The sequence below is a fragment of the Excalfactoria chinensis genome, unplaced genomic scaffold (genome assembly GCF_039878825.1).
Source record: "Excalfactoria chinensis isolate bCotChi1 unplaced genomic scaffold, bCotChi1.hap2 Scaffold_363, whole genome shotgun sequence".
Lineage (NCBI taxonomy): Eukaryota > Metazoa > Chordata > Aves > Galliformes > Phasianidae > Excalfactoria > Excalfactoria chinensis.
Window position 1 is genome coordinate 10001 of NW_027315651.1, and position 7500 is coordinate 17500.

The 7500-nt window shown below is 72.3% G+C and overlaps 1 long non-coding RNA gene across 1 annotated transcript in view; it reads left to right on the forward strand.

Moving 5' to 3' along the window:
* The first annotated feature begins 5871 nt into the window (after positions 1–5871).
* The window catches only part of LOC140264945 (uncharacterized), a 1879-nt gene continuing 250 nt past the window's right edge, over positions 5872–7500 (forward strand). The window contains exons 1-3 of the long non-coding RNA XR_011906161.1: positions 5872–6004; positions 6480–7068; positions 7237–7500. The exon at positions 7237–7500 is cut by the window's right edge and continues 250 nt beyond it. This is a non-coding gene — a long non-coding RNA (uncharacterized lncRNA). The remainder of the gene's footprint in view (positions 6005–6479; positions 7069–7236) is intronic.

The following is a 7500-nucleotide window of genomic DNA, read 5'->3' on the forward strand; positions in this document are numbered from 1 at the left end:
TAGCCGCCGCCGCCGAGCCCGAGTGCAGCTCGGAGCCGGGTAGACCGTGGCGACCGACTCGAGCCGCACGGGCAGCGACCCCTAGACGCCGCCGCCGAGCCCGAGTGCCGCTCGGAGCCGGGTAGACCGTGGCGACCGACTCGAGCCGCACGGGCAGCGACCCCTAGCCGCCGCCGCCGAGCCCGAGTGCAGCTCGGACCCGGGTAGACCGTGGCGACCGACTCGAGCCGCACGGGCAGCGACCCCTAGCCGCCGCCGCCGAGCCCGTGCCGCTCGGACCCGGGTAGACCGTGGCGACCGACTCGAGCCGCACGGGCAGCGACCCCTAGCCGCCGCCGCCGAGCCCGAGTGCAGCTCGGAGCCGGGTAGACCGTGGCGACCGACTCGAGCCGCACGGGCAGCGACCCCTAGACGCCGCCGCCGAGCCCGAGTGCCGCTCGGAGCCGGGTAGACCGTGGCGACCGACTCGAGCCGCACGGGCAGCGACCCCTAGCCGCCGCCGCCGAGCCCGAGTGCAGCTCGGACCCGGGTAGACCGTGGCGACCGACTCGAGCCGCACGGGCAGCGACCCCTAGCCGCCGCCGCCGAGCCCGTGCCGCTCGGACCCGGGTAGACCGTGGCGACCGACTCGAGCCGCACGGGCAGCGACCCCTAGCCGCCGCCGCCGAGCCCGTGCCGCTCGGAGCCGGGTAGACCGTGCCGACCTGGTCGAGCCGCACGGGCAGCGACCCCTAGCCGCCGCCGCCGAGCCCGAGTGCCGCTCGGAGCCGGGTAGACCGTGGCGACCGACTCGAGCCGCACGGGCAGCGACCCCTAGCCGCCGCCGCCGAGCCCGAGTGCCGCTCGGACCCGGGTAGACCGTGGCGACCGACTCGAGCCGCACGGGCAGCGACCCCTAGCCGCCGCCGCCGAGCCCGAGTGCCGCTCGGACCCGGGTAGACCGTGGCGACCGTCTTGAGCCGCAGGGGCAGCGACCCCTAGCCGCCGCCGCCGAGCCCGAGTGCCGCTCGGACCCGGGTAGACTGTGCCGGCGCACCCGAGACGCCACGGAAGCGACACCTGGCTTATGCCGCGGAACGATCGAGTGGAGTGGAGCCCGCCGAGATAGGTTGCACCGTGCCGCCGCACGCGAGCCGGCGCGGCTGAGACGCCCGTCTGCCGCCGCGGAAGCACGGAGCGGACCGGAGCCCGCCGGGGCCGGGGAAACCGTGCCGGCGCACGCGAGCCGCCACAGAAGCGACAACCGGCTTCTGCCGGGGAACGATCGAGTGGAGCGGAGCCCGCCGAGATAGGTTGGACCGTGCCGGCGCACCCGAGCCTGCGCGAATGCAACCAACTGTCCTCCGCCGCGGAATGACCGAGCCGATCGGAGCGTAGTACGCACGGTCTCGGTGCACTGCGTTCGGCTCGCACGTTCCGCGGCAGCGCCCGAGGGTCGCTGCCCATCCGTCTCGAGCCGGTCGGCAAGGTCTACCCGGTTAACAGCGGCACTCGGGCACGACGGCGCAGGCTAGGGGGCGCTGCCCGTGCGACTCGAGTAGGTGGGCAGGGTCTACCCGGTTAACAGCGGCACTCGGGCACGACGGCGCAGGCTAGGGGGCGCTGCCCGTGCGACTCGACTAGGTCGGCAAGGTCTACCCGGTTAACAGCGGCACTCGGGCACGGCGGCGCAGGCTAGGGGGCGCTGCCCGTGCGACTCGACTAGGTCGGCAAGGTCTACCCGGTTAACAGCGGCACTCGGGCTCGGCGGCGCAGGCCAGGGGGCGCTGCCCGTGCGGCTCGACCAGGTCGGCACGGTCTACCCGGGTCCGAGCGGCACTCGGGCACGACGGCGCAGGCTAGGGGGCGCTGCCCGTGCGACTCGGGTAGGTGGGCAGGGTCTACCCGGTTAACAGCGGCAATCGGGCACGGCGGCGCAGGCTAGGGGGCGCTGCCCGTGCGACTCGACTAGGTCGGCAGGGTCTACCCGGGTCCGAGCGGCACTCGGGCTCGGCGGCGCAGGCTAGGGGGCGCTGCCCGTGCGGCTCGACTAGGTCGGCACTGTCTACCCGGTTAACAGCGGCACTCGGGCACGACGGCGCAGGCTAGGGGGCGCTGCCCGTGCGACTCGACTAGGTCGGCAGGGTCTACCCGGGTCCGAGCGGCACTCGGGCACGGCGGCGCAGGCTAGGGGGCGCTGCCCGTGCGACTCGACTAGGTCGGCAGGGTCTACCCGGGTCCGAGCGGCACTCGGGCTCGGCGGCGCAGGCCAGGGGGCGCTGCCCGTGCGGCCTCCTAGACCGTGGCGACCGACTCGAGCCGCACGGGCAGCGACCCCTAGCCGCCGCCGCCGAGCCCGAGTGCCGCTCGGAGCCGGATAGACCGTGGCGACCGACTCGAGCCGCACGGGCAGCGACCCCTAGCCGCCGCCGCCGAGCCCGAGTGCCGTTTGGAGCAGGGTAGACCGTGGCGACCGACTCGAGCGGCACGGGCAGCGACCCCTAGCCGCCGCCGCCGAGCCCGAGTGCCGCTCGGACCCGGGTAGACCGTGGCGACCGACTCGAGCGGCACGGGCAGCGACCCCTAGCCGCCGCCGCCGAGCCCGAGTGCCGCTCGGACCCGGGTAGACCGTGCCGGCGCACCCGAGACGCCACGGAAGCGACACCTGGCTTATGCCGCGGAACGATCGAGTGGAGTGGAGCCCGCCGAGATAGGTTGCACCGTGCCGCCGCACGCGAGCCGGCGCGGCTGAGACGCCCGTCTGCCGCCGCGGAAGCACGGAGCGGACCGGAGCCCGCCGGGGCCGGGGAAACCGTGCCGGCGCACGCGAGCCGCCACAGAAGCGACAACCGGCTTCTGCCGGGGAACGATCGAGTGGAGCGGAGCCCGCCGAGATAGGTTGGACCGTGCCGGCGCACCCGAGCCTGCGCGAATGCAACCAACTGTCCTCCGCCGCGGAATGACCGAGCCGATCGGAGCGTAGTACGCACGGTCTCGGTGCACTGCGTTCGGCTCGCACGTTCCGCGGCAGCGCCCGAGGGTCGCTGCCCATCCGTCTCGAGCCGGTCGGCAAGGTCTACCCGGTTAACAGCGGCACTCGGGCTCGGCGGCGGCGGCTAGGGGTCGCTGTCAGTGCGGCTCGAGTCGGTCGGCAGGGTCTACCTCGTAATTAGCGGCTTTCGAGCTCAGCGTCGGCGGCTAGGCGTTGCTGCACCTGTGGCTCGAGTCGGTCGGAAGGGTCTACTCGGTTACGAGTGGCACTCGGGCTCGGCAGCGGCGGCTAGCGGTCGCTGCCAGTGCGACTCAAGTCGGTCGGCAGGGTCTGCCTGGTTACCAGTGGCTTTCGGGCAGGGCGGTGGCGGCTAGGCGTTGCTGCCCGTGCAACTCGACTAGGTCAGCAGGGGTCTACCCGGTTACGAGCGGCTTTCGGGCTCAGCGGCGGCGGCTTGGGGTCGCTGCCCGTGCGACTCGACTAGGTCGGCAGGGTCTACCCGGTAACCAGTGGCACTCGGGCTCGGCGGAGGCGGCTAAGGGTCGCTCTTCGTGTGGCTCGAGTCGGTCGGCACTGTCTACCCGGCTCAGATCAACACTCGTGCTCGGCGGCGGCAGCAAGGGTTCGCTGCCCTTGCGACTCGAGTAGGTGGGCAGGGTCTACCTGGTTACGAGCTGCTTTCGGGCACGGCGGCGGAAATTAGGGGTCGATGCATGTGCGACTCGAGTCGGTCGGAAGGTTCTACCCGGTTTCGAGGGGCACTCGGGCTCGGCGGCGCGGGCCAGGGGGCGCTGCCCGTGCGGCTCGACCAGGTCGGCAGGGTCTACCCGGGTCCGAGCGGCACTCGGGCTCGGCGGCGCAGGCCAGGGGGCGCTGCCCGTGCGGCTCGACCAGGTCGGCGAGGTCTACCCGCGTCCGAGCGGCACTCGGGCTCGGCGGCGCAGGCTAGGGGGCGCTGCCCGTGCGACTCGACTAGGTTGGCACGGTCTACCCTGGTCCGAGCGGCACTCGGGCTCGGCGGCGGAGGCTAGGGGGCGCTGCCCGTGAGGCTCGACTAGGTCGGCACGGTCTACACGGGTCCGAGCGGCACTCGGGCACGTCGGCGGAGGCCAGGGGGCGCTGCCCGTGCGGCTCGACCAGGTCGGCACGGTCTACCCGGTTAACAGCGGCACTCGGGCACGGCGGCGCAGGCCAGGGGGCGCTGCCCGTGCGGCTCGACCAGGTCGGCACGGTCTACCCGGGTCCGAGCGGCACTCGGGCACGGCGGCGCAGGCTAGGGGGCGCTGCCCGTGCGACTCGACTAGGTCGGCAGGGTCTACCCGGGTCCGAGCGGCACTCGGGCTCGGCGGCGCAGGCCAGGGGGCGCTGCCCGTGCGGCTCGACCAGGTCGGCACGGTCTACCCGGTTACGAGCGGCTTTCGGGCTCAGCGGCGGCGGCTTGGGGTCGCTGCCCGTGCGACTCGAGTCGGTCAGCAGGGTCTACCCGGTAACCAGTGGCACTCGGGCTCGGCGGCGGCGGCTAAGGGTCGCTCTTCGTGTGGCTCGAGTCGGTCGGCACTGTCTACCCGGCTCAGATCAACACTCGTGCTCGGCGGCGGCAGCAAGGGCTCGCTGCCCTTGCGACTCGAGTAGGGGGGCAGGGTCTACCTGGTTACGAGCTGCTTTCGGGCACGGCGGCGGAAATTAGGGGTCGATGCATGTGCGACTCGAGTCGGTCGGAAGGTTCTACCCGGTTTCGAGGGGCACTCGGGCTCGGCGGCGCAGGCCAGGGGGCGCTGCCCGTGCGACTCGACCAGGTTGGCACGGTCTACCCGGGTCCGAGCGGCACTCGGGCACGGCGGTGGAGCCTAGGGGGCGCTGCCCGTGCGGCTCGACTAGGTCGGAAAGGTCTACCCGGTTAACAGCGGCACTCGGGCACGGCGGCGCAGGCTACGGGGCGCTGCCCGTGCGGCTCGAGTAGGTGTGCAGGGTCTACCTGGTTACGAGCTGCTTTCGGGCAGGGCGGCGGAAATTAGGGGTCGGTGCATGTGCGACTCGAGTCGGTCGGAAGGTTCTACCCGGTTTCGAGGGGCACTCGGGCACGGCGGCGCAGGCCAGGGGGCGCTGCCCGTGCGGCTCGACCAGGTCGGCAGGGTCTACCCGGTTACCAGCGGCACTCGGGCACGACGGCGCAGGCCAGGGGGCGCTGCCCGTGCGGCTCGACCAGGTCGGCAGGGTCTACCCGGTTAACAGCGGCACTCGGGCACGGCGGCGCAGGCTAGGGGGCGCTGCCCGTGCGGCTCGACCAGGTCGGCACGGTCTACCCGGGTCCGAGCGGCACTCGGGCTCGGCGGCGCAGGCCAGGGGGCGCTGCCCGTGCGGCTCGACTAGGTCGGCAAGGTCTACCCGGTTAACAGCGGCACTCGGGCACGACGGCGCAGGCTAGGGGGCGCTGCCCGTGCGACTCGACTAGGTCGGCAGGGTCTACCCGGTTAACAGCGGCACTCGGGCACGGCGGCGCAGGCTAGGGGGCGCTGCCCGTGCGGCTCGACCTGGTCGGCAAGGTCTACCCGGTTAACAGCGGCACTCGGGCACGGCGGCGCAGGCTAGGGGGCGCTGCCCGTGCGACTCGACTAGGTCGGCTGGGTCTACCCGGGTCCGAGCGGCACTCGGGCACGGCGGCGCAGGCCAGGGGGCGCTGCCCGTGCGACTCGACTAGGTCGGCAGGGTCTACCCGGCTCCGAGCGGCACGGGCTCGGCGGCGGTGGCTAGGGGGCGCTGCCCGTGCCGCTCGATTCGGTCGCCACGGTCTACCCGGCTCCGCCCCGGACTCTAGAGGTCGCTGCCGGACAGGCTCGGATGCGGCCCGGCCCTCCGGAGGAAGCGCGCGTGCGCGAGCCGGGGCCGCGCCCACCGGGAGGGCCGTCGGTGATGGAATTCCGGCCGGTCTGCCGGAAATCCGGGACGGCGGTCGGCCCGGACGGCGCGCGGTCGCTCGCCTCGGCGGGGTAAGGATGGAAGAACAGCGGGTAGACGGCAGCGGTCGGCAGAGAGGTGGGCCGGCGGGAGGCGCGGGGTGGCCGCGGGGGCGGGGGCGCGGGCGCGGGCGGGGGCACGGGCGCCGCCGTTGCCGAGTCGCGCTCGTTCGACTCTTCCGGTCCCCGGGCTCGTGCCGAGGGTGCCGGGGGGTGGGGGGGGTTGGAAGGATAAATGGGAAAATGTAAAAAGTCCCGCGGCTCTCTCGGCCGGCGTGGGGGGGTGCGGGGTGGGGGGGCATTGGTTGGAGACCGGGTAAAAGAAGGAAAGGAAGATGGCGGGTGGGGGGGGGGGAGAGAGAGCGAGAGAGAGCGAGAGAGAGAGCACGCGCCAGTGGAGACCGTGGTGGAAAAAAAAAAAAAGAAAAAAAAAAGCGAAAAATCGATCTGATTTCACCGGCAGCCGGGCCGCGGCGCGGCGGGGGTCTCCCGCCCGAAGCGCCGAGGGGGGGTGGGCCTCCCACTTATCCTGCACCTCTCCCGTCTCTTCGCAGCGCCGGACTAGAGTCGAGGTCACCGGGGTCTTCTATTCCCCGCCGATTCCGCCGAGCCCGTTCCCTCGGCTGCGATTTCGCTGGACGGTAGGTCGGGACAGAGGGGACTTTGTTCCTCTTCTGCCGGAGCTCTGGCCGCGGCGGAGGCGGTTCCCGCCTCGGACCCCGCGGCCACGGAGGCGGAGGCGTTTCCGGGTGGGGGAGGACGCGAAGGGGGGGGGGGGGGGGAACGGGGGCTCGCTCGGCAGAAGCGGCCCGTGCGAAAGGACGCTCTCCGCGGATTTTTCTTGACTCGTCCCCTTTCTTTCCCACGCGACGCGCACCGGCCTACGGGCGCCCGAGGGCGGCAGCAGGCGCAGTCGCCCCCAGGAGGTACGCGAGAAGGCCTAGCGCGGGGTACCGGCGACGAGACCTTCTCCGACGAATCCTCGCGCGCTCCGACGGGACGACTCGGAGGCTTTCGCCGCCGTTTACCCGCGGCGACGGCATCCCTCAGCCCTTCTCCGTCTGTACGGGGAACGGGTCGCCGCGGCGCCGGACCTCTGACGGATCGGCCGAGGCGAGCGTCGGGTCAGCTGCGGGAGCACAGGTGAGAGTCGTTTCGCCGCGTGTCACGGGTCACCTAGATTTACCCGTGCCCGCGACGGGGGCCGCCGCCGCCGCCGCCCCGTCGGGCCCCCGGCCCGGAAAGGGAGGGGAAAAAGGGGGGCGGAAAGAACAGCGGCAGCAATCTAAGGGGGAAAACTTCTTTTACTAGATACGGTGTCGGAGCACGAGGTAACGTCGTAGAATACGATCTCGTCGAGGCTCGTCCATCGAACGAAACAGAGAGAGAGAGTCCCCGAAAACCCAGAGGCCTGCTGTGAACTCCAGGCGACGGACGCGGCCGGAGCGCTCCTCGCGCCCCGAGAGTCAGAGAGAGAGGGGGAGAGAGAGAGAGAGAAGTCCAGCCTGGGAGCGAGATAATCCTCCTCCCGCGAGCTATCTCTGGCCGCGACGTCCCCTGGGATACGTAGACGCG